Source organism: Thermobia domestica, chromosome 8 (genome assembly GCF_964235325.1).
Source record: "Thermobia domestica chromosome 8, izTheDome1.hap1.1, whole genome shotgun sequence".
NCBI classification, from domain to species: Eukaryota; Metazoa; Arthropoda; class Insecta; order Zygentoma; family Lepismatidae; genus Thermobia; species Thermobia domestica.
The window spans coordinates 259,598,901-259,621,719 of NC_137461.1; the positions used below are offsets into that span (position 1 = coordinate 259,598,901).

General features: G+C 36.0%; 4 non-coding genes across 4 annotated transcripts; 2 read left to right on the forward strand and 2 right to left on the reverse strand.

Moving 5' to 3' along the window:
- Nucleotides 1–1,303: 1,303 nt before the first annotated feature.
- Nucleotides 1,304–1,375, forward strand: TRNAC-GCA (transfer RNA cysteine (anticodon GCA)). The gene has a single exon. It is a non-coding gene; the product is annotated as a tRNA-Cys (tRNA).
- A 1,343-nt stretch (nucleotides 1,376–2,718) lies between these two features.
- On the reverse strand, nucleotides 2,719–2,791 carry TRNAM-CAU (transfer RNA methionine (anticodon CAU)). Its single transcript has one exon. It is a non-coding gene; the product is annotated as a tRNA-Met (tRNA).
- A 13,953-nt stretch (nucleotides 2,792–16,744) lies between these two features.
- Nucleotides 16,745–16,816, forward strand: TRNAC-GCA (transfer RNA cysteine (anticodon GCA)). The gene has a single exon. It is a non-coding gene; the product is annotated as a tRNA-Cys (tRNA).
- A 1,053-nt stretch (nucleotides 16,817–17,869) lies between these two features.
- Nucleotides 17,870–17,942, reverse strand: TRNAM-CAU (transfer RNA methionine (anticodon CAU)). The gene has a single exon. It is a non-coding gene; the product is annotated as a tRNA-Met (tRNA).
- Between the last annotated feature and the right edge of the window lie 4,877 nt (nucleotides 17,943–22,819).

Genomic DNA, 22,819 nt, shown 5'->3' on the forward strand with positions numbered 1-22,819 from the left:
TCGTAAGCCTTTTTAAAACAATTAAACAGCTGATGTACTGGGTAATATATTCCCATTTCTTTTCGAGTATTTATCGAATAGTAAATATCTGGTCGATAGTAGATCGATTTCCTTAAATCCCCACTGATCGTTTCCAATAATTTCATCTGCGTATAGAATCAATCTTGTTAATATAATGTTAAGAGAAATGCCTCGCTAATTATTACAATAAGTTTGTCGCCTTTCTTGTGAATTGAAACAATGATTGATTATTTCCACTCTTCTTAAATGTATTCCATAGTTTTTCTTTTAAAAAAAAAAAAAAAGTTTCGGAATGATATATTGAATTGCTGTCGTTAAAAATTAAGAAACCTTCAGGACTGGGTAAACCGTGATGGTGGTTATAAGTCTAGGAAACCGCACGATCAGATGAACAGTCTATGACGCATATGATCCATTAACAGAAAATTTAGTACTTTCTCGATTCTGAACAAGCTTAAGGAACAGTCAGTGCATTATAGAATTCGAAATTTTGCCGATTTTGCAGATTCCAAGCACCTGATAGGTGGTAACATTATTACTTATGTGATCAATGAATGAAAAAATTGTTCGAAATATTCATACAATGTATATGAAAGTTAAAACTTAAAAATTTCAAGAATGTACAGAATCACCCGAAACCAAGCTCTTGATGTGCAGCTTTTAAGATTATCATATAAATGCATTTCTCTCATGTTTTATTTTTTGTTTCAAAAATGGTGTGTGATATTTAGAAGTAAAAATACAACATACAATTTTGCTAGACATTTGTGTATCTTTTTTTTAAAGTACTTATTTTTGTGTATAAGAAGTTAAAAAATTATTATATGTATATTGGTTAATCCTTTGGAATTCATAATGTAAATATGTTAAGAATTTTTAAATTTTTTTTTTCTTAATTCATGGTTTATTTTACAGGTTCCATATTATTATCTACATTAACCACTAATCAAATGAGTTCTTGTGTTGTAGAGAAGCGAAACAAAGTCTGCTTTATCAATTTAAAGCAAAATTTTGAAGAAAGAAAGAAAAAAAAAAAGCCCAAAATTTCCCAAGCAAAAAAGCGAAGCAGAAAAAACCCAGTTGTTTATTTTTTTTTTTAACTTTCTTTTCGAGCCCTTGCATCTCTAACACCCAATAAATGTCTTTGAACAGTACAAGATGAAACTGATGAGTGTTAATTAAGCCTTATTAGTTGTTCTCAAATAAACCGAGAAAATATTTTGTAAAGCTAGATGCTATAGGAGGACTTTATTATCGTAATTTAGAAGACCGTTCGTGCGTAGGGGGTATAGCTCAGTGGTAGAGCATTCGACTGCAGATCGAGAGGTCCCCGGTTCAAACCCGGGTGCCCCCTTGAAAGCAATTTTTATACTTATTGATTATTTAAAGTTAGTCTCCACTTGAAAGGTATAAATTGTCGCATGAGAACCAGAGGAACGTAACTCCATTTTCGTAGGTTTACAGGCGAGAGGCCAAAAAGATTATTTTCTTAGAAAGATGTGTTTTTAATAAGATGGTAATTGAGCTACATTACAACAGATGATCGACAAGGAGAACAGATGGAGTTGCGTTCCATTTACACCAAGTGGGGCTTTCAAACTTATGTCTAAACATGAAGAAAACGAAAACAGCATTTTTGGAGTTACGTTTCTCTGCTTCTGATGCGACGAAATGTTCTCATGTCATGGAAAACTTTTGGTCTTTCTTAAAACTCTCATCTTTATATTCGTTCATTTCTTCTAGATGTGAAAATTTCCTTTTGATCAGCAATCAAAGTGTACAACGGAACTTACAAAAGCTCCGAGGCCGATGGAACCGTTTTCCTACTGAAAAAAGGAGGAAAAAAGACTGGAGAAGTTTTTCAATGAGAATTGTGAAACAGAAGGAATGTCAGGTTGAAGGAACAATGAGAAACGAGAAAAGAAAGGCTAATGAAATGAGAGAAACAAACACAGCTATTAACTGAAGATTTTTGTACCGATTTTTCCGGTAAATTCTCAATAATAGGAATGCATTTTGAATTGTTTGTCTGAGAGTTTCTGATAGAAAAAGAAATGAACTTAAGAGGTACCAGTGGTAGAATGAACTTAGAATCAGCAATAGAAATACTAACAGTGCTGCAGTTGAAGGGAATAATAATAATAATAATTTGAAAGGATTGTTTTACTATCTTCCATAAAATCCCAAATATTTTCCTGTGTTTTCTTCAGCTTAGAGAATGGTATCCTTCAGAACTGTCATTCTCATTCACTCAACTCCCTCACGCACATTCACTCTCCCTTACCTCTAAATATGATAACATTCATACTCTCCTATTCAACCTCACCTTCAAATTGTATTTATGTCTCAACCGTCACACTCACACTTCTCAACGATCTCAAATAGTGCTGATGCCTTCACCATCAAGTGCGGAAATGAGGTTAGAGTGGCCCTCATAAAGGTAAAATGAGTTTGGGTTCTTGTCACTGTTTCAGGTACTCGTCTATTTCCTATTGAAGTTAGAATTGACCTAAAGTGATTGGTCGAAGGTGGCCGGTTTCATACTACTTGTGCAGTATATGCACTTCTTCCATCTTTCTTGCTTTAAAATTCAAACAACCAATTTATGATACAGTCACTCGTTCCTACAGGCGGTAATTTTTTCTAAGTTTCTGCACCTACTAGAGACTGCAATTTTTAATGCGTAAAAAGAGTTAGTGCCCCGGGTGATGATCGAACTCACGACCTTGAGATTATGAGACTCACGCGCTACCTACTGCGCTACCGAGGCTACGGGTGCTGATTGCAAATAGTGATGTAATCATCTTATACATACATCTCCGAGTAAAAAATATTCGCGAGGAATCACCATTCATCTAGGTTTGTTCTTCATGTTATTTACTTTTTTTGAGTACATAAGAGCGCAGAAAATGTTCTCGGGGATATCCTTCGTCTATGTTTATCCAAATTTATTTTTTCTTCATTTCGGTACGCAATAATAAAAGGTGTGAACATTTTCGTAACATGCCTATTGCAGTTTTAAGTTGTGTTTGTAATTCTTATTTCAATAGACAAAAACACATATAAAGAAATGATTCATGCCAGATTGTATTCCACGTGCATACAAACATTTCTATACATTTTGAACTTTCTTCGGTTTTTGTTTAGATGAAGGTAGAGAAATATTTAGAACCTAACCTAATGTAATATTAACAGAAATTAGCGGAATTGTAACAATTTTTGATTCAAATAAAGACTGCCCTCTCTCTCAACAAAACATTGGCAATTTTTCTGATGAAAGTTTAGAAATTCCCCCATTGATGTGATTCAGATTTATTATGAATACTTAAACAGTTTGTCTTCAATAATTCTTCACTTCGAGACCTACTTTATCTACTAGTGATGAGCGCAAGAGTCTTGGTCTTGCAGTTTTTGCAAGAGTCTTGCATGCAAGACCAAGACCAAGACCAAGACCAAGACCAGGAATCCCGATGCAAGACCAAGACCAAGACCAAGGTGCAAGACCAAGACCAAGACCAAGACCATACCTGCAAGAGCAAGACCAAGACCAAGACTCTTGCGCAAGAGTCTTGCACAAGTACGGTACTACTTGATTTTTTATAGAATGTAAAAAGGAAGGGGAAAAATCATTACATCTTTCACGTGAACTTCTTGACTCCAGTAAAAATACCGCCGGAGTGAATGTGCTCCCAGTAGTTTATGCAATCCATGTGAGTCGATCTGCTCCTGTAACATTTAGCTACAGTATGTCGTTTTTTGAATCGGTTGTTCACGAGACGACCGACAGCATAATTCTATGAATTGTTACAAGCTATAATAACTTCAGTGTCTGATTTACTTTTGTCATCATTTGATCATTCACGACGGTTCATGATTGGATTTTGAGAAATCATACGAAGAATAGTTGTGTCCATAAGAAGTGGATAAGCAAAAATAAACTAGAGCATGTTATGGACTCGTTAGCTCAGTGGCAGAGCGTTCACCTCTGGTACATGGGGCCCTGGTTCGATCGCAGCTTGCGCTATGTGAGTTTCTTTGGTGTACAAACACCCTGTGCGTGGGTTTTCCCGTTTCCTCGTACTTTCTTCATTCCTCCATTTCTCATCATCACTGTTTCCCTTAGCCTCAGTGTAATAATCGTGGGACATTAAAGTAGATGTGTTCTTCTTCCAAAACTAAAGAAATGTAGTATTGAACATCGGCAATTCCGTACACCATAGGTGCCGACTACATGGGTATGGCCTTGGCTCTGAGATTCAAGGAATTTTATGAATGACATTTTCATGACATTGACAAAAACTTAGCGCATGTGATCGCAAGTTTGATTTCATAGGTGGATGCTTATACGTTGAATAATTGTTTATCAATATAACTTATAGCCCCCTTAGGTATACGGCATATCTAGGATTCAACGATATAACATTATACAACAATAAATAATCTATATTCACCAGGGGTGGATCCAGAAGAGGAAACTTTCTTATTTTATATATATAAATAAAACTCATCCCAAAGTTTGGAGCCCTTAAAAGTAGCAGTATGACAACCCACCGCTTCACCCAGAAGTCGGTCCTGGAGCCGCCCGTGATATTCACAACTGAGAGTGATTTCGTACTTATTTCAAATAACTTGAAGTTTGATGTCGTTATTATGTATTTCTAATGTAGGTCAAAAGTATTTATATAAATTGAGTTTACACAAAAAACATAGACAATTGAGTCGTTTTCAGTTTTCACTCAAATTATTCTAAAATATTGGGGCCGCGGTGGCTCAGTGGTAGAGCGTTCAGCTCTGGTGTTTGGGGTCCCGCGTTCGATCCCAGCCCCCGCCAAGTGAACTTTGTGGTGGACAAACACCGTGTGCGCGGGTTTCCTCGGGATTCTCCCGTTTCCTCCCACTTTCTTCTTTCCATCATTTTCATTCATTTTCATCATCATCGTCTCCTTTAGCCAAGCCGGCATAATCGTGGGACGTAAAACTCACAAATTTAATTTTATTTCATATTCTAAAATATTAAGAGGTTTAATTATTATTATTTTAATTTTTTCTCTCTTTTTTGGTCAATATTGCAAAACATATCATCATCGTCATAATAATAGCTATTCTGCCATTATTGGCAGGTCACTTGCTGCAGCTGAGAAGCTTCGATGACTGTGGTCCTCAGCAAGTTCCTTCGTTTTAACGTAGCAATTTTCTGTCTTAATATATTTCTTCAACTACAATCTCCTTCGCCCCTTCCCTCTAGCACGTCCCTCATAATACAGTTCCTCCTCAGCCGATGTCCTCCTCTTAACTACATCTAAAATTCTTCTTTTCTCCCCTACTGCTAATATTTCTAAAACCTTCGCATTCGTTTTCCGTTCAACCCAGCTGATTGTCTCCTTTTTTCTCCATGTCCACATTTCGAAAGTCTAATTGTTTCATCGTTTTTGCGTAATGTCCTTGTTTCTGCCCCATACAGTACATATTAGAATCAGTGAAACAAAATTTCAATATTTAATTGGGAGTTTGTTCAATACAAAGATGAGCTAATCGTGGTTGGAAAGAAAAAAATCTGACCCCTTTAGAGTGTAAAAATAATTTTGCAATTTATGGTATTTCAGTAATCTGTGCCGTCTTGATTTTCTTTCATGCGTCTCACTGTCAGGGGTAGCCTCCCCAGTTTGGGAACCAGTGGAGTATTGGATCTGTTAAAACATATAAAAATATTACGAAATGTTGTGATTTATCTTATAAGTAGTGAAGCGTGATCACCCATTGAAAAAAAGTAAAGGTCATCGCCCATGTTGTACAGTATCATCACACTTACACGAAGGTAAAATATATTACATTTAGAAACATACATTGTATTTCCCTCACTATTGACGCAATGTAGGATTTATTATCCCTTATATCCAGAGTAAAATTTACTTATGAAAATCATAGATTTCTTAAAAGCAAAACTTGCGAGACTCTTGCAAGCAAGACCAAGACTGGGTGTGCAAGACCAAGACCAAGACCAAGACTAGGTGTGCAAGAACAAGAACAAGACCAAGACCAAGACCGAGGGTTCCAGTGCAAGACCAAGACCAAGACCGCATGTGCAAGACCAAGACCAAGACCACCCGGGTCTTGCTCTTGGTCTTGCATTTGCTCATCACTATTATCTACTTTCATTATTTTTATTAACGAATACAATAATACTCGTAATTACGCGTAAAGTTCTATCTGTACGCCAACCATATTGTCTTTTTCTTATATACCGGTACTTGAAAAGAATTTAATGTGGTGTCACGGACATAAAATCCATATTAGTTATTACCTGCAAAATATCTTTATCTCGCCTCAATATTGAGGAATTCATGTAATTATACTGTTTGTAAAATATGGCAGCGGAAATGAACTTTCTTTTAGTTGTCCACAAACTTAAATTGATCTTTAACTTTAATCAACTTATATTAGTATCATTATATGCTAATGACTCTCAATATAATCCAATGCCATTTGCATTAAAATGTTATATTTTAATTCTTGAAAATTAAAGTAATAAATTGTTTTTACGTAATTATATATTTTATTTACACGAACAAAATGTCGAATTGCTTTGAATAATTATTTACTGTGGTATTACTGATACATTGGAATAATTCTACTAAATGGATTATTATAAGTAGAGATGGTTGTGAAATAAGGTGATTGTCGTTTGTTTGTAATGAAAGATTATTTTCGTAATTTCATTTCTACCAAAGTTCAATGTTGTACTGGTTGTTTCACCACATTTAATTTGCTTCATTCACTAGTTGTCTAAATAGAATGATAGATTATAAAACAAATTTATCATTACACAGGCCAATGGTTCACAACTTAGGCGTTAACTCCTCCCAGGAGCGTCCTCGTTTCCAAAGGGAGCTCTGGATGAAAAAGGTGCAATCGAGAGCAATAGACTATTTAGGGACCGTTTGAGATTTCATAGCCTGTTAAAACTTTTTCCTATTATTGGACGAAAGCCAATAGACCCCTATACATCTTTGAAATTATCATTTTGGCTTGGATTAAGATTACAAGAGGCGCTCACAACAATCCCATTCACCCAAAGGGGCGCTAGGCGTTCGTAAAGTGGAGAACTATTGACATAGACGATACTGACATATGTGCATTGATAAGCCTCATACGAGAAGCGAAAACAATAAATGATTGAAAAGTCACTGCCTTCTGTTCTAGTTTTGCGATTAGCGCGCGCTACTGTGTTCCAGATACCGCGTTCGATCCAGTACGGTAGCCAAAAATGCAGGGGGGCGGTAGAAGTCAGAGGGGCCGAAACCAACCATATTATAGTTCATTTGCAAGCCTATAGTGAAATTTTTTTTGGGGGCAGTAAAAATTTAGGTGGGGCGAACCCCTTGACCCCCCGTGGATACGGGCCTGGTTCGATCCTGGTAGAAAGATATTGAAAGAAGGTTACAAAAACATTGTCTTAAACCGTGGGTCAGTATTTCACAACCTCAGTGCTGAGGAGAAACACTAAAGTTCGGCAAATAAACAAATTTAACCACGATGTTGTCCATCATGAACTTGTGGTCAGAATTGGCGTTGGCGTGGGTCAATGAAAATTTGACCCACCAGCCATCGTTACCCATGATCCACCGTGACCCTCTATGACCCACCACCCACTCTGACCCACCAAAACGCATTGCCGTCAACTCTGACCTATAATCCACTCCCTCTCCTCCACTGACTTTACACCTCGTCGACAGCGTCACAAAGTGTCGTATCTCAAAAAAATCGAAAATTGAGATATTTTACTATGTAGTTGCTTACACTGACTTCTACAATTTCCCAAAACGACACATCTGTAATGTGCGTTGTTTTGACGGTGGTGATGACGTCACTGTGTCGTATCTTAAGATGAAGCATATAAACCATTTTCACAAACAGTCGTATCTTGAGTTACAACAGTTTGTGAGCAACAGATCTTTCGCAACTGGACAGATACGCCTATATTCAAAGAAATTTGTTTATATATACAAAGTGGCCAAAAGTAGGCCCGTGGCCCAAAAGTGGCCCGTACTGATAAACTCATTGCTTTTTTACATAATTTCTTATTGTTATCTATCAGGTAGACTTAGTTTCTTTATCATTTGTTCCTAATGTATTTTTACTTATATCTTAAGCTCGGAACAGCCGAAGCAAATAAACTTATAAGCTAGAATGTTATACTTGATCAATGCGGGGCTGTATACATATATATTTACACGGCATGGGGCGTCCTTAGGTTGCGGATCGACATGACATGGCATTTTTGAGTTTTACGTCCCACGGTTATGCCGTTTAGGCTAAAGGAGACGGTGATTATGAGAAATGAATGAAATGATAGAATGAAGAAAGTGGGAGGAAACGGGAGAACCCCGAGGAAACCCACGCTGTTTGTCTACCACAAAGTTCACTTGGCGGGAGCAGGATTGGAACCCGCGACCTCATGAACCAGAGGTGAACGCTCTACCACTGAGTCACCGCGGCCCCAGGTTGCGGATCGAGGAGAAGGCCTTTAGATATAGAGCAGCGTTTCCCAACCGGTGTGCCGCGGCACAGTGGTGTGCCGCGAATGGGTCGCTGGTGTGCCGCGAGGAAATCGGAACAAAATTATTAATTCTATAGCAATTGCAAGACATACAGAAAAAGGTATATTTGTATTTCAAATTACTACTATGAATATAAAATTTAAAGTTTCATACTGTGTTACTTTTCTATAGAACATTTTTCTGTACATTTCTAATTTTGAAAAAAAAAAGTATTTGTTATCATTGTTATGACCATTATTGCTTCTTTATTGTTGCAGACTATTTCGTAACTTGAAATTTTAAAATATTATTCAATCCTTCCGGCAAAGTAAACATGAATACGAATTACCTATATTTGTGTTTTAAAAGTAAAAGAGATTCGTTTGTTTGTTCGTTATTTAGTGATCCTCCTTCTTAATGAAAGGATGGATACAGTTTTCGAAAAAAAAAAGTGTATTTTTAAAAACTTGAGCCCTATATCTGATTGTAATTGTTTTATATTTTTAAATTAAAATGAAAAATAAGCATAATGATTTACCACGGGGAAAAAACAGTGGTCTAGCTTTCTTCTCTGTGAGAAGGATGTCAGTAATCAGAAAAAAAATACTACAGTATTTTATATTTTGAAATAATAATAATAATAATAATAATAATATGTGTGCCGCGAAATTCAAGTTACCCTGAAGTGTGCCGCAAGTTGAAAAAGGTTGGGAAACGCTGATATAGAGGTTAGCTGCGAAGATACTGAATAAGCAGTCGCGGGCAGACAAGGAGTGGCCCTCCAGTTTGGGGGTTTGGGTGAGCCTAACAAACTCATCCTGTAATAGAAAAAAAAGACACTTTTTCAGAAACAATCACAGAAGCCTCGGACCAAGACTAATAACTTGGCACGACATCAGCAAAAGAAAATAGACATGAGATTTGGAACATGGAATATTAGAATTCTTTATAGGGAGGCGCGTTAAAATCCGTAATGAATGAGTTAGAGAAATACAGGATGGACCTAGTAGGAGTTCAGGTTTGTTGCTATGAAGGGGGATTGCGATGCAAACACGTAAGAACATCAGAGAAATTTCTCTCCGATTCTTTGAATCTAGGCATGGACAAAATGAGGGAGATTCAGTACACAGTGCTACCCTCACAACTTGAACCTTTGTTAAACTGGCAAGGAAAAAGAACTCATATACCGTTCATCGTGTTGACAGAAGCGATGTATGAGACTAGATCTCTGTCCCAATGTCTTCGTATTCTGTCAGTTAGACGTGACGAAAATGGAGATCCAATCAATTGGACGGAAATGCGCGAAGTGAAAGTGAACAAAGACTATCCAAACTGCATTCAGTTTAAGACAAGTCATTTTGAGGACACTTACATAACTATTTCCCTTACATAACTATTTAGTTATGTATAACACTACATAACTAAAAGAACGCAGATTGAATCCACCAGATAGAAGTTCCTGCTTTGCAGACTTGTCAAAAATTATTGCTCCAGAGAAGTACGAGGGCTCGTTTTGATTGATTGATTTCGAACGTCCCTTTCAGCAGCGAGGCTATATGAGACGTGGACCTACTGATTATCGTGGAATCCGAACCACATGAGCTCCCGCCGGGAATCGAACCCGGGTCTCCCACGCCTACGAGGACTCATTATCATTGTGTCCGGGCCCAACTCCAATCATTCGAAACCCCGAACATGTTCAATTTTACAGAAACTTACCGCATTAGCCACCCTTCTCAAGTGCAATATCAAAGCATGCAATTTGCAAATTACTTTGCAAAATTTTATATTCTGGCAATGACAACTTGGTAGCATTATTTTATATTATGGTTAGTATGCTCTTAATATTGTGTTTCTTGTGTGTTCTCAGGAATTTCGTTTAACCCTCAAGAATCTCAGGAAGCATTTGTTAAATTATTTTGTGTAATAAACATGAAGTTTTTCAATAAAAGTGCAATATATTCCGATTGTACATCTATTAATGTAGTTCTCAGTATAAAAAATATGCGTCGTATCTTTCATACAAGAGAGGATTACCATCGTCACAAACCGTCGTATCTTTTTCCCGCCAAATTTTCCACAAGCTTTTACAGGAAAATTTCATAAAACTTTCTACACTGATTTCTTATGATTTAAGTTAGAACTTGGTAAATTTTCTCTCCTTTCGGTAAAATAGATTTTGAGTTATGGCTGTTCAAAGTTGTGTGAAAACCTAAACATCGCTCTCCTGAAAAGTTTAGAAAACTGAGATACACAGAGAAAAATCCGTTCTCCGGACAGCGGTATATTGTACAAACATACGGTATCCTCTTGCTTACTATAGAAATCAGTACGGAGCATACGTTATCCCTATGCTATATAGGCACTGCCCTTAGATGTTATATCATGCCGTTGCAGGATGTACGGCATCTAACAGTTTTCCGTATATCACATGCTTATACTTATGTTACCTTCGTCAGCTATATCTTATATACGTCCATTTGTATGAGAGATCCTGACCGCCTATATTGTTTCATATGGAAAGTACATATAGATGGAACACTTATACGGAAAGTATTATAAAACATGCGGTTTCAGTTATACGTCTGTTGTACGTTAAGTCCAAAAACTACAGGAATTACGCATGTAACCTATCTTTTTAAGTACGCCACCTACAATTTTTTTTTCTCAGTGTACGATAGTTTGTGACGCTGTCGACGACCTGTAATAAAACAAGGCTGTAAAATTATCAGTATTCGGAGTTTGAATTTCTACGGACAATCGCTCAAATTACCGCTCTCTTACAATACCGAAGGACCTGATCTTTACGATATCAAATGGTAAAGTGATTGTCATGAATCAAATTACAATGAATTTCAATTTAATTATCATATATAATTATTTCTTTGTTGAATTACAGACTTTTTCAGTGAAACATAGAATGAAATTTGAAAGTCTCAAATCAAATTAAAGTAGGCCAACGTAAAGAAAGAAAAAAAACATCACAAAATTTTCCATATAATTAAGCAAACTTAAAATTTCCACTAATTTAGCTTACAGTACAAATTTTATGTCTAGTTTTCTCACAACTTTATGGGTTGATTGTCTTGTGCTCTGAACGCTCCTCATTCAATAAACAGAAGCTTTAGCAATTATTATAATAGAAAGCAATGGATATAAAATGCGAAGGACTGTAGTTTTTGTTCCTGAATGAATAAGTGTTTCCCAATTTATTTCTCAACTAATATTGATCGTTTTCGATTAGTTTTTCAAATCAACCTACTACCAATTTCCCATATGTAGAAAATGCCTCCTCCATAAAAAAAAAAGAAAAAAAGAATTTTAAAAATACTAGGGCACATTCTGTTTATTTTTAATAAAGAATTAATATATTGAATTTCAGCTTCCTAAGTTGAACAGCTCGTGAGATACTGAATTTTTCGCAAAAAAATTCGGACCCCCCTTAGCATATGTATTACAATGAAAACGATATGAAAATATAACACAGCGTTTCCCAACCTTTTTCAACTTGCGGCACACTACAGGTGTAACTTGAATTCTTGCGGCACACTCATATAGATTATTATTATTATTATTATTATTATTATTATTATTATTTGTAAATATAAAATATAGTGGTATTTTTTCTATGTGATTACTGATCTCTCAGAGAAGAAAGCTCGATCACTGGTTTTCCCCCGTGGTAAATCATTATGTTATTTTTCATTCTAATTTAAAAATAGAAAACAATTGCAATGAAATATAGGACTCAGGTTTCTAAAAATACAATTTCTTTTTCGAAAACTGTATCCAACCTTTCACAAAGAAGGAAGATCACTAAATAATGAACGAACAAACAAATCTCTTACCTTTAGAACACAAATGTAGGTAATTTGTATGCACGTTTGCTTTGTCGAAAGGATTGAATGATATTTTAAAATTTCAAATTACGAAATTGTCTGTAACAAAAGAAGCAATAATGGTCATAACAATGATAAATACTTTTTTCAACATTAAACATGTACAGAAAAGTAAGTCAGTATGAAACTTAAAATTGTAGATTCATCGTAGAGGTTCATAGTAATGTGAAATACAAATATACATTTTCCCTATGTCTTGCAATTTGATTGCTATAGAATTAATAATTTTGTTTCAATTCCTCGCGGCACACCAGCGACCCACTCGCGGCACACCAGTTGGGAAACGCTGATATAGCAGTTGGGATTGGGGCCTAACTATAGACCAAAAGTCATTTCATTTGACTTTCCAATTTGGCCGTGACAATCATGCAAATAATAATTCATACATTACAGGTGATTCAAAAATATATAGGCCTTGTATAATTTTGCAGTAGTTAGCTCCTCTAAAAACGCACAGGTGGTATGTGTCTCGAAAGCCAAGTAGTAAGTCCTATTGGTATTATTACAATTACAAATATCAATATCCAAAAGTGACTGAAGTTCTTTTTCCACTTAACGGGTTGACTTCCTGTGGGAGTAAGCTGCATCATAATACTCGCTTATCTTCCCTTGTTATAACGCTCGCTCAGTTCCTTTTCTGGCTAGAAAACAAATATTGTTGAAGCATATGAAGAGAAAATAAAAAGTTACCTATAGATTAACCCATTAGTGCCCAGAATTTCCCACTGGTATTTTGAAAAGTTTTTTCGCCTATTTGGTCTTACTAGTACTCTAAAATATATATTAGAATATTTTTGAAAAATATTTATGTATTTTTCTTGTTTTTTTTTTTTTTAAGCCCGGCAACTTAAGTTCCCAACAGGCAACATATTCAAAAAAAGGGAACATTTTGAAAAGTTACAATTTTCAAGGAGAAAATACACTGGAAAATCATAACTATCAAAATCAAATCAATCTTTCCTTTACAGACCCTCAATCCTTTCTTCTGGAGTCTTTCAAATCAATCCAGTTGCGTCTTTCTCTTCTAAACACATTGTACCCAAAAAACAGTGCTAATCCCGCATCAATATATTATACAAAGAAAATGCAACAATTCTATAACGAAACAGACCCCAAAGTTACTTTACGGTTACAACTAGCAATGCCAATCCATGAGTTTTTGCGCTATGACGAAAAATTGCCATGGCAACTTAAGTTGCCAAGGGGCAGTAATGGGTTAAGAGAGTTTAAAAAGTTTAGGAATCAGTTTTATTCATAACTCACTGTTGAATACCCTCGTGTCTATGTGGATAGAGTACGCTCTTTTGGCACGGGAGACCTGGTTCGAATCCCGGCAGGAGCTCATGTGGTTTGGATACCAAGTTAAGCTAAGCTGTAGGTCCACGTCCCACATACTCTTGCTGCTGAAACGAAAGTTGAACTCAAATAAGAAAAATCATATCATAATATTCATTATATATAGACCTCATTGTTCAGCCGACAAAGAAAATGATATATTTCTCGAGTACATCTCGACAATGAAGGGGAAGGGAATAACATGAACACAAGAAAATGAAACATTTTTTCTTTCTCCATTAATAGCACAATTATAGTTCTTATAACAACAGTAACTACTAGAGTTAATAAATTTGCAACACTGTTTTTAGTTCACATATTTTCCGTTGATCTTGTCATCTGTGGCGCACTATAATGTTCTCAATAGCACTGCGAATGTTCGTTTCCAGGTCTTGAATAGTTCGAGAATTGTTCTTGTATACCTCTTGCTTTAAATAGCCCCATTGAAATGAACAGCACTGTTTATGGGTGCATGTAAGTAAAAATTTTGTCATGATAATTTCAAAGTTTGTTTTTCATTGTTTTCAGGAATTGAATAATGTAGACAGATTCTTAACACACCTTTTGATGCACTCAGGGTTGCCAATTCAGAGTGTTAATTTATGAAAACTTCGATTTCCCTAGTTCCCCCTTACATAGGCCTCATCCGATTAGTTATTGGTGGAAATGAAAAAAAATATTTTTTCTGCTCCATAGTTTCCAAGCTACTCCAACTAAACAAACTGAAAATTAACGACAGAACATCCATACGTATGCGTTATGAGTCAATTTACATGTTTTGCAAAAAAAATAATAATAATAACATCTTCGGTTACATGTGACAACACTGTTTGGTTCCTAGTGTACTTCACTCGTTGCTTCCAAGTTTAAAACTATATTCATGAACAAGGCAAGTTATACTATCCCAAACTCCGGGTTGTATTGTATATTGCACACCCTGTATAATCTTTATGCTACATGTTTTGGAACAATGTATCGTTAACATCGTCTTGCAGAACAAACATTAACAAATCACACATTTTGAATTTGAACATAAATTATAAATGTAGTATTGAATTGAAGCAAATATTCACAAATTTACAAACGTTACCTGAAAAAGTTACTTTAGTTATCCAACGCTATGATAAGTTTACTGAAAAAATTGTGTTAATCGCAAGGAAAAAAAAAAGTTTATTTTGTTGGATTTTAGGGAAAGTCAGAAAACTACAAAGTTTTGTTATCACTTACACATTGGGCTTTAATATTTGTATCGTTATTTGTATATTCTATGCTATTATTAAATACAGGAGTACAGAATAAATGGTTGTTTTTCATAACACAGTGCGGCGGGGGGGGGAGGTGTCTGGTAATTCTCGCCACGGGCGCTTACAACCCACGCGACGGCCCTGCCTAACCTGTTAGACTTTTTTTCTTATTATTGGACGAAAACCATTATACATCTTTGAAATCATCATTGGGGCTTGAATTAAGATTACAAGAGGAGCTCACAACAATCCTATTCATCCAAAGGGGCGCTAGGCTCGAAAAGTGGAGAACTATTGACATAGGCGATACAAACTGTAGTATATGCCTTGATAAGCCTCATAAGAGGAGCGAAAATAATAAATGATTGAAAAGTCGCTGGCTTCTAATCTAGTTTACTAAATAGCCGCGTTTCTTTGTTGCACATACCGGGTTAGATCTTAGTAGGAAAGTATTGAAAGGAGATTATAATGAAACAGTGTCTTAAGGTGGATCACCACCCGGAAGTCAATACATATTTTAGCTCATTACCTTAATTACTGCGCAATGAAACGTTACATACTATAAATTTTGTACTATAACATAAAGTTATGTTTCAGCTACAGCACAAGGCACTGATTCGTTTGGTTGTGTCTTCTAATATCGAAAAAAGATAACAAATAAAAGAAAATATTTTATTGGTTTTACAATGAGCACACAAGATGGCAGTTGCTGCTAGATCTTACTAGAAGTGCTCAGTTTTATGAAATGTTTATTTATATGTTAAAAGTATTTTAAAGTAATGATCTTATTACGAAATAGATATATTGTTCGACCGTTTCTATTGTTATGTTTCACATTTTATTGAAATATTCATTTACATGTAAGGAAATAGATTTTAAGAAGAAAATTGCGCAGAGCGCCATAATGCGTTGTTGCCAAATTTGAATGTTTACTGTGGTAGTCACAATAAGAAAATTCCTGGATTATAGCGTTGCAGTTTGAGAAGCGGAACTTAGCTGTGAATTGCGGCAAAGGTCGAAAACTAATTTCCTCAGTAATTATCCAAGCAAAGTTCCATCATTGCTTCCTTTATTATCTGGCATCAGATAACACTCGACACTATCTGGCAGCGCTGCACTATTCAAGCAACGTTTAGTATAGCATTAAGAACACCTAGTGATCCACCTTACTGTGGGTCAATATTTCACATAACTTCAGTGCTAAGGAGAAACAATGGAGTTCCACAAATAAACAAACTTATCCACGATGTTGTTCACCATGAATCCGTGGTTGGAGATCAAACCAACGACTCATTGCACCAGAAGTGAACTCTGTACAACTGATCATAATATTATAATCGCATAATGAAAATAATCCTAATATGAGCTATACACCACCCAATAAATGTCTTTGAACAGTACAAGATGATACTGATGAGTGCAGGGGCGTCATTTAGGGGTGCAGGGAGGGGCATTTGCCCCCCCCCCTGAGTTTGAGATTTATATAGATTTTATCAATAGAATAGTAGTAAGTCACTAAAAAACGCGAAATTTTACTTATATCAAGGAGTCTTGCCTCCCCCCAAGCCAAATATGAAATGACGCTACTGGATGAGTGTTAAGCCTTATTAGTTGTTCTCAAGAAAACCGAGAAAATCTTTTGTAAAGCTAAACAATTGATGCTATAGGAGAACTTTATTATCCTAATTTAGAAGAACATACGTGTAAAGGGGGTATAGCTCAGTGGTAGAGCATTCGACTGCAGATCGAGAGGTCCCCGGTTCAAACCCGGGTGCCCCCTTGGCAACAGTTTTTGTTATGTGATTGATTATTTGCAGTTAGTTTCGACATTGATAGGTATAAACGTTCTTATATGTCAACGAAAAATGTAGGACTTCCTTAAAATTCTCATCTTTACATTCTTTCATTTCTTCTAGATGTGAAAATTCTTCTAGATTAATCGGTAATCAAAGTGTACAAAGGAACTTATAAAGGCTCCGAGCATGATGGAACCGTTTGTTTTCCGAAAAGGAGGGGAGAAAGACTGGAGAAGTTTTTCAAGGAGAATTATATAATAGAAAGAAGGTCGGGTTGAAGGAACTACGGGAAACGAAAGGCTAGAAAAATGAGAGAAAGAATCATGGTTGTTAACCGAAGATTTTTCTACCGATTTTTCTGGTAAATTTTCAATAATGGGGATACCTGTAGGTAAAATGCATTATGAAATAGTTTGGTTGAGAGTTTCTGATAGAAAAGGAAATTATAGAATATGCGGTAGAAATGCTGATTGTACTGCAGATGAAGGAAATAATAATAATTCGAACGAATTATCTCACAACTTTACATAAAATCCTGAACGTTTTCGTGCGTTTTCGTTAGGTTAGAAATCGGTATTCTTCCTAATTTTCATTCACTCAATTTCCTCACACGCACTCACTCGCCCTCACCTCCAAATATGATAACATTGATACTCTTGTATTCCCATTCACCTTCAAATTGTATTTATGTCTCAACCCTCACACTCACACTCCTCCACGATATCAAATAATACTGATGTCATCACTACCATACTCCGAAATGGGGGCTAGCTCGGCTCTCATGAGAGCATGAATTTGGGTGTTCATCACTGTTTCAGATACTCGCCTATTTCAATTAAATCGACCTAAAGTGATTACTCGAAGGAGGTTGATTTCTTACTACTTGTCCAGTATCTGTAACTCCTTCCATCTGTCTTGCTCCAATAGTTAACCAATTCTAGTTTATGACTCAGTTACTTGTTCATAGAGCAGTAAATTCACAAATTCACAATTTTTGCACCTACTAAAAATATATTTTTTACTAGAAGAAAAAAAGATGCCCCGGGTGAGGATCGAACTCACGACCTTGAGATTATGAGACTCACGCGCTACCTACTGCGCTACCGAGGCTGTAGGTGTTTATGTCAAATATTGACATAATACTTTTGCGTATGTGCGTTTGAGTAAGACTCCCGGAGCAATTGTTCGTGAGGAATTCATCTATTTTCGTTCATCGCGTTATTAACGACAATATGCATTAGTGCTATCGAATTTTTGTGACATTTTCGGTTTTTCAGAAAACCGGTTTTCTGAAAACCGAAAACCGCAAATGTGGTTTTGGAAATCGAAACCGCAAAAGCGGTTTTCAAAACCGAACCCACAAAAGCGGTTTGCAAAAGCGGTTTTCAAAACCGAAACCGCAAATGCGGGTTTCAAAACCGACATTTCGGTTTTATGAAATTTCACTTTTTTCAAAAACTGGTTTTCGGTCTTTTCAAAAACCGATTCGACAGCACTAATATGCATAGTTAACCCTATGCGGGCCAAGGAATGAATTTGTGAAGAGAAAGACAATCTTTTTACGAAATATACGTTTATTATAATACTAAAAGAAAGAATATCTTGTTATGACTCGCATATGTATAATACATTGATGAAAAACCATTAAAAATAAGGAAAATGGAAAATAGATAAACGAAAAACGGAAATAATAAACAAAACAAACTAATGGAAAACAAAATGATAGACAGTCAACTGAACGAGAATGGTAAACATTCCAAAGAAAACCAATAACACCAGCTTGCCAAGTTGATCATACATTTGTTATGACTCGCATACAAATGGTGTGTAACACACCGATTATTAAAATTATATCTTTATTTTCGTTGATACACTATAAAGGCATTAAGGCCTATTATAATTTATAAATTATTTAAAATTTAAAATTATTTCAATAAACTCACTATACAAGCTTTTCTTCAGAGATATTGACATCTTAATTGGAATTCTTTCTCACCATTAAATTTCCAAAAACCCTTACTTTGTAGTATCTCATGCAGGAGTGTCATTTAGGGGGTAGGAGAGGGCAATTGCTCCCCAAGCGTTTGAGGAATACATATACTTAATCGATTGTCTACTAATATACTAGTACAAAACGTGAAAGTCTTATGTCGGTGGTGCTCTTGTCCCCCTCAAGCGAAGTCAGAAATGACGCCCCTGATTTTATGTCACAAATTCCATGTAGTGTGCAAATTTTAATTTAATCCCTCTACGTGAGATTATTTTTTTCCTGCCAAAGTCTGCGAAAATAACAGTGCTGCCAAAGTCCCACAAAGGTCAAAGATTTTTTTTTTCAATTTTTTGACTTTCTTCTTCTTCTTCTGTTACTGGTTAGGCACGACAAAAGTTAGGGAGTACAAAAGTTACCTCATCGGAATCTGTGTCTCATAAGCTTTCTAACGAGATATAGTTCATGCCCCTCTGACAATTACCGGTGATACTATAGGGCCGCCAACGTGAAGGTCTAGGTTTTCTTGAAATCACTTGGTGCCCTGAAAAGAGTAAATAATTTTTCCTGGGTGTTAGTCAGTCAGATTTTTTTTATTTTATTACGATCATACTCGTGGTCTATATAAGGTTGTAATGTTTATACTAACTTCCGTATGTCCTTTACTTCACACGATAATCCTTCGACAAAATCGATATTTTTGAATTCTGTATCTTGCATTAGAGAACTAGAGCAATTGCCTCGGTCTAATTCGTTAATGAAGTCAATCCGTTAACATATTAACGGATAACGGTGACTTTAAGGTTGGTTCGCGTGATCCTCTTTACTGTCTTTAGCAGAGTTTATATATAGAGATTGCATTTTGCAAGGACAATCTACACTGAAATCATCAACAATCAACAATACGGACAAAGGAAGAGGAAGAAAGTCATTCAGGGCCTGTGCTTAAAATTCTATGGCCGCATTAGCTCGAGAAACGGTCAAGAAAATCAGTGAAAAATTTTCAGTCAGAATACCTGACTACCAAATTCGAGCCCAGGACCATTACTAATCTACCCTCGTATCATAATCTGAAAAAAATAATCCATTGACGCTTAAGTTAAATAATAATATTAGAATTAATGGGTGTCCCAAAATTCACGCAAGATTTGAATTTTGCGCACCATTTTTGCGGTAAGGTGTTGCCAACGCAGTGGCGTATTTAGGGGAGTGGCTTCCGGGCTTAACCCCCCCCCCGAAATCTTACTTAGTATAGTAAAGTAAATGAAATATATTGCAGAATTTTCACATTTACAGGCAAAGCCCCCCCCCCCGAAAGTTAGCAAAGCCCCTCCCGAAACAAAATCGTAAATACGCCACTGTGCCAACTGTGACATCTGACTGTTCAGGGTTATTAAAAATGAAGCGCTACACAAAAGAACAATGCAGTTTCATTGTTGAGCAATGTTTTAAGAAAAATGAAGTTTTGGCAGTTACAGTTCACAATTTTTGTATATACAAAATAGTGATTTAACTTTATCAACTGTGAAGAGATTAATTTTTTAAAAAATAGGAAGACTGGACCAATTTGTAATCTTAAACTTTTTTTTTTTTTTAAGTTTAAGGTTTATCCCAACAAGGTTAAGACCATCTACGCCTGCAAGGAAGAAATTGAACGCTGTATCAACGAAATTCAGCCACATTTGTGAACAATGGTCATGCGAAATTTAAACAAAATAGTGCATATGTGCCAGAAAAGCCTTGGAGGTCATTTACCCGATATGCTATTCCATATAATCCTGTACTATATACTTTATGAATCAACAAAAATTTAACAATGTTTAGTTATAAATCTGTATTTTCTATCAAAATTACTTCTTGCGTGAATTTTGGGACACCTCATTTGAAAGCATCCTATTCAGAATCCATGGAATGGAGAGTCCAGAATTTTCGAGTGACACTAATTCTTTCATCTCTGCCTTTTAATAGAAAGAAAAACAAGGAACATAAAAATAAGAAGGAAATAAAAGAAAGAAGTGGATAGAGAGGAAAAGAGACAACCGAGGCGAATTATGATGTTGGGAGGTCGTCACGACCAGGATACCACGAACCAGAGAGAATAAATTTTCTTCCAATTCCCAGAATATATGTTTCCCTTCCAACTACTTTATATTAACTATTTTTGGCTCGACATAAACCCATCAGACCTTGAAATTCAATCTACAATGATAAATAACATGAGGGAGGCTCTGAAACGTGATGCAGAAACAATAAATTAAATAATCAAAAACAAATTATTACTGTCATTTACTTCCACGCGATCACAATACTTACTGTTTCATTGTTGATTTCTTATCCACTGAAGCATGGCAATGTATTCTCTTCTCTTGTTTGTGTGATTTCCAAAATTGTTATGCGGAAATTTCACCAATCGGTTATTGCGAGCAATTAATTACTTTGAACTAGCCTATAGTGATTGATATTTCTACAAAAATCCGTATCGTTGTATTTCTCGTCTTAATTAAACGTTACTGCGTAATATGGAGGATTCACCATATGAATTATTTTTTTAATCGCTAGTTCACTGATTGATTAATAGGAATTTTATATCTCTAGTTCGTATCAGAGGTAAGTTCACCATCGGGCATCAAGGATTAGGATTAAGATTTTAGATTTCTGGGCTCTCGGAATTTAAAGCCATTTAGCCCGTCACTTTTTGAGGGATGACGTCCCTCGGCGAGCACACTATCCGGGGAAAGGGAAGGAAGAAAGGATTGGGGAAGGAAGGAAGCAGCCTGGGACCTATAAGTTAGGTACCACCCCGGCATTTGCCTGGTGTGAATGAGGAAAACCCAGCAAAACCTTTCCGACCGAGTGCCCCCACCGGGAATCGAACCTGGGACCGCTCGCACCGAAGGCGAGAGCGTTAGCGTCTACGCTAGGCGGGGCCAAAATCGGGTATCAAGTTCTGGACCATTTATATATAAACCATACTCGTTAGCCATTTGGTTAGAGAGAGGCATGTTTAAGGAGGATCACCACCCGGAACTCAATACATATGTTAGCTCATTTCCTTAACTACTGCTCAATGAAACGTTATATATTATAAATATTGCACTATAAGATAGAGTATTGTTTCAGCTACAACACAAGACACCGATTCATTTTGTTGTGTCTCCTGATATCGAAAAATGTAACAAATAAAATAAAATATTTGATTCGTTTTACAATGAGCACACAAGATGGCCATTGCTGTTAGATCTTACTAGAAGTGATCAATTTTATGAAATGTTTATTTGTATGTGTAAAGTATTTTAAAGTAACAATCTCATCACGAAATAGATTTATTGTTTAGCCGTTTTTCGTGTTATGTTTCATATTTTATTTAAATATTAATTTACATTTAAGGAAATATATTTTGAGATGAAACTTGCGCAGAACGCCACAATGCGTTGTTGCCAAATTTGTACGTTTACTGTAGTAGTCAAAATAAGAAAATTCCTGGATTCTAGCGTTACAGTTCGAGAAGAGGAATCGCGGTAAGGGTCAACAAATAATTTCTCCAGTAAGTATCTAAACAGAATTCCATTATTACTCCCTTTATTATCTGGTATCAGTAAACACTCAACACTATCTGGCAATGCCGCACTATTCAAGCAGCGTTTAGCATAGTACCGAGAACACCTAGTGATCCACCTTAATATGATATAATATTTTAGTTGTTTAATAAGATATGCGTATCCTTTCTTGATATATTCTAGGTCCAGATGCTTTTGGTTCTCCATGCCTGGTTATCTCGTTTAATTTTGACTTTCTTTTATTCATTCTGAGCAACGATTTAAGTAGCCATACTTGTGTTGCTGCATGAACCGTTCTCCAATCACGTAGCACTGCCATCTAAAACAGAAGACAGCGCGCTTGTCGTTGGCTGCTGATGATTTAATGTCTTTGGAAAGCACTCGCTGTTGCCACATCACGCAAATAAGCGAAAAGCATACAGTCGTAACTGTTTGTAAAAGTT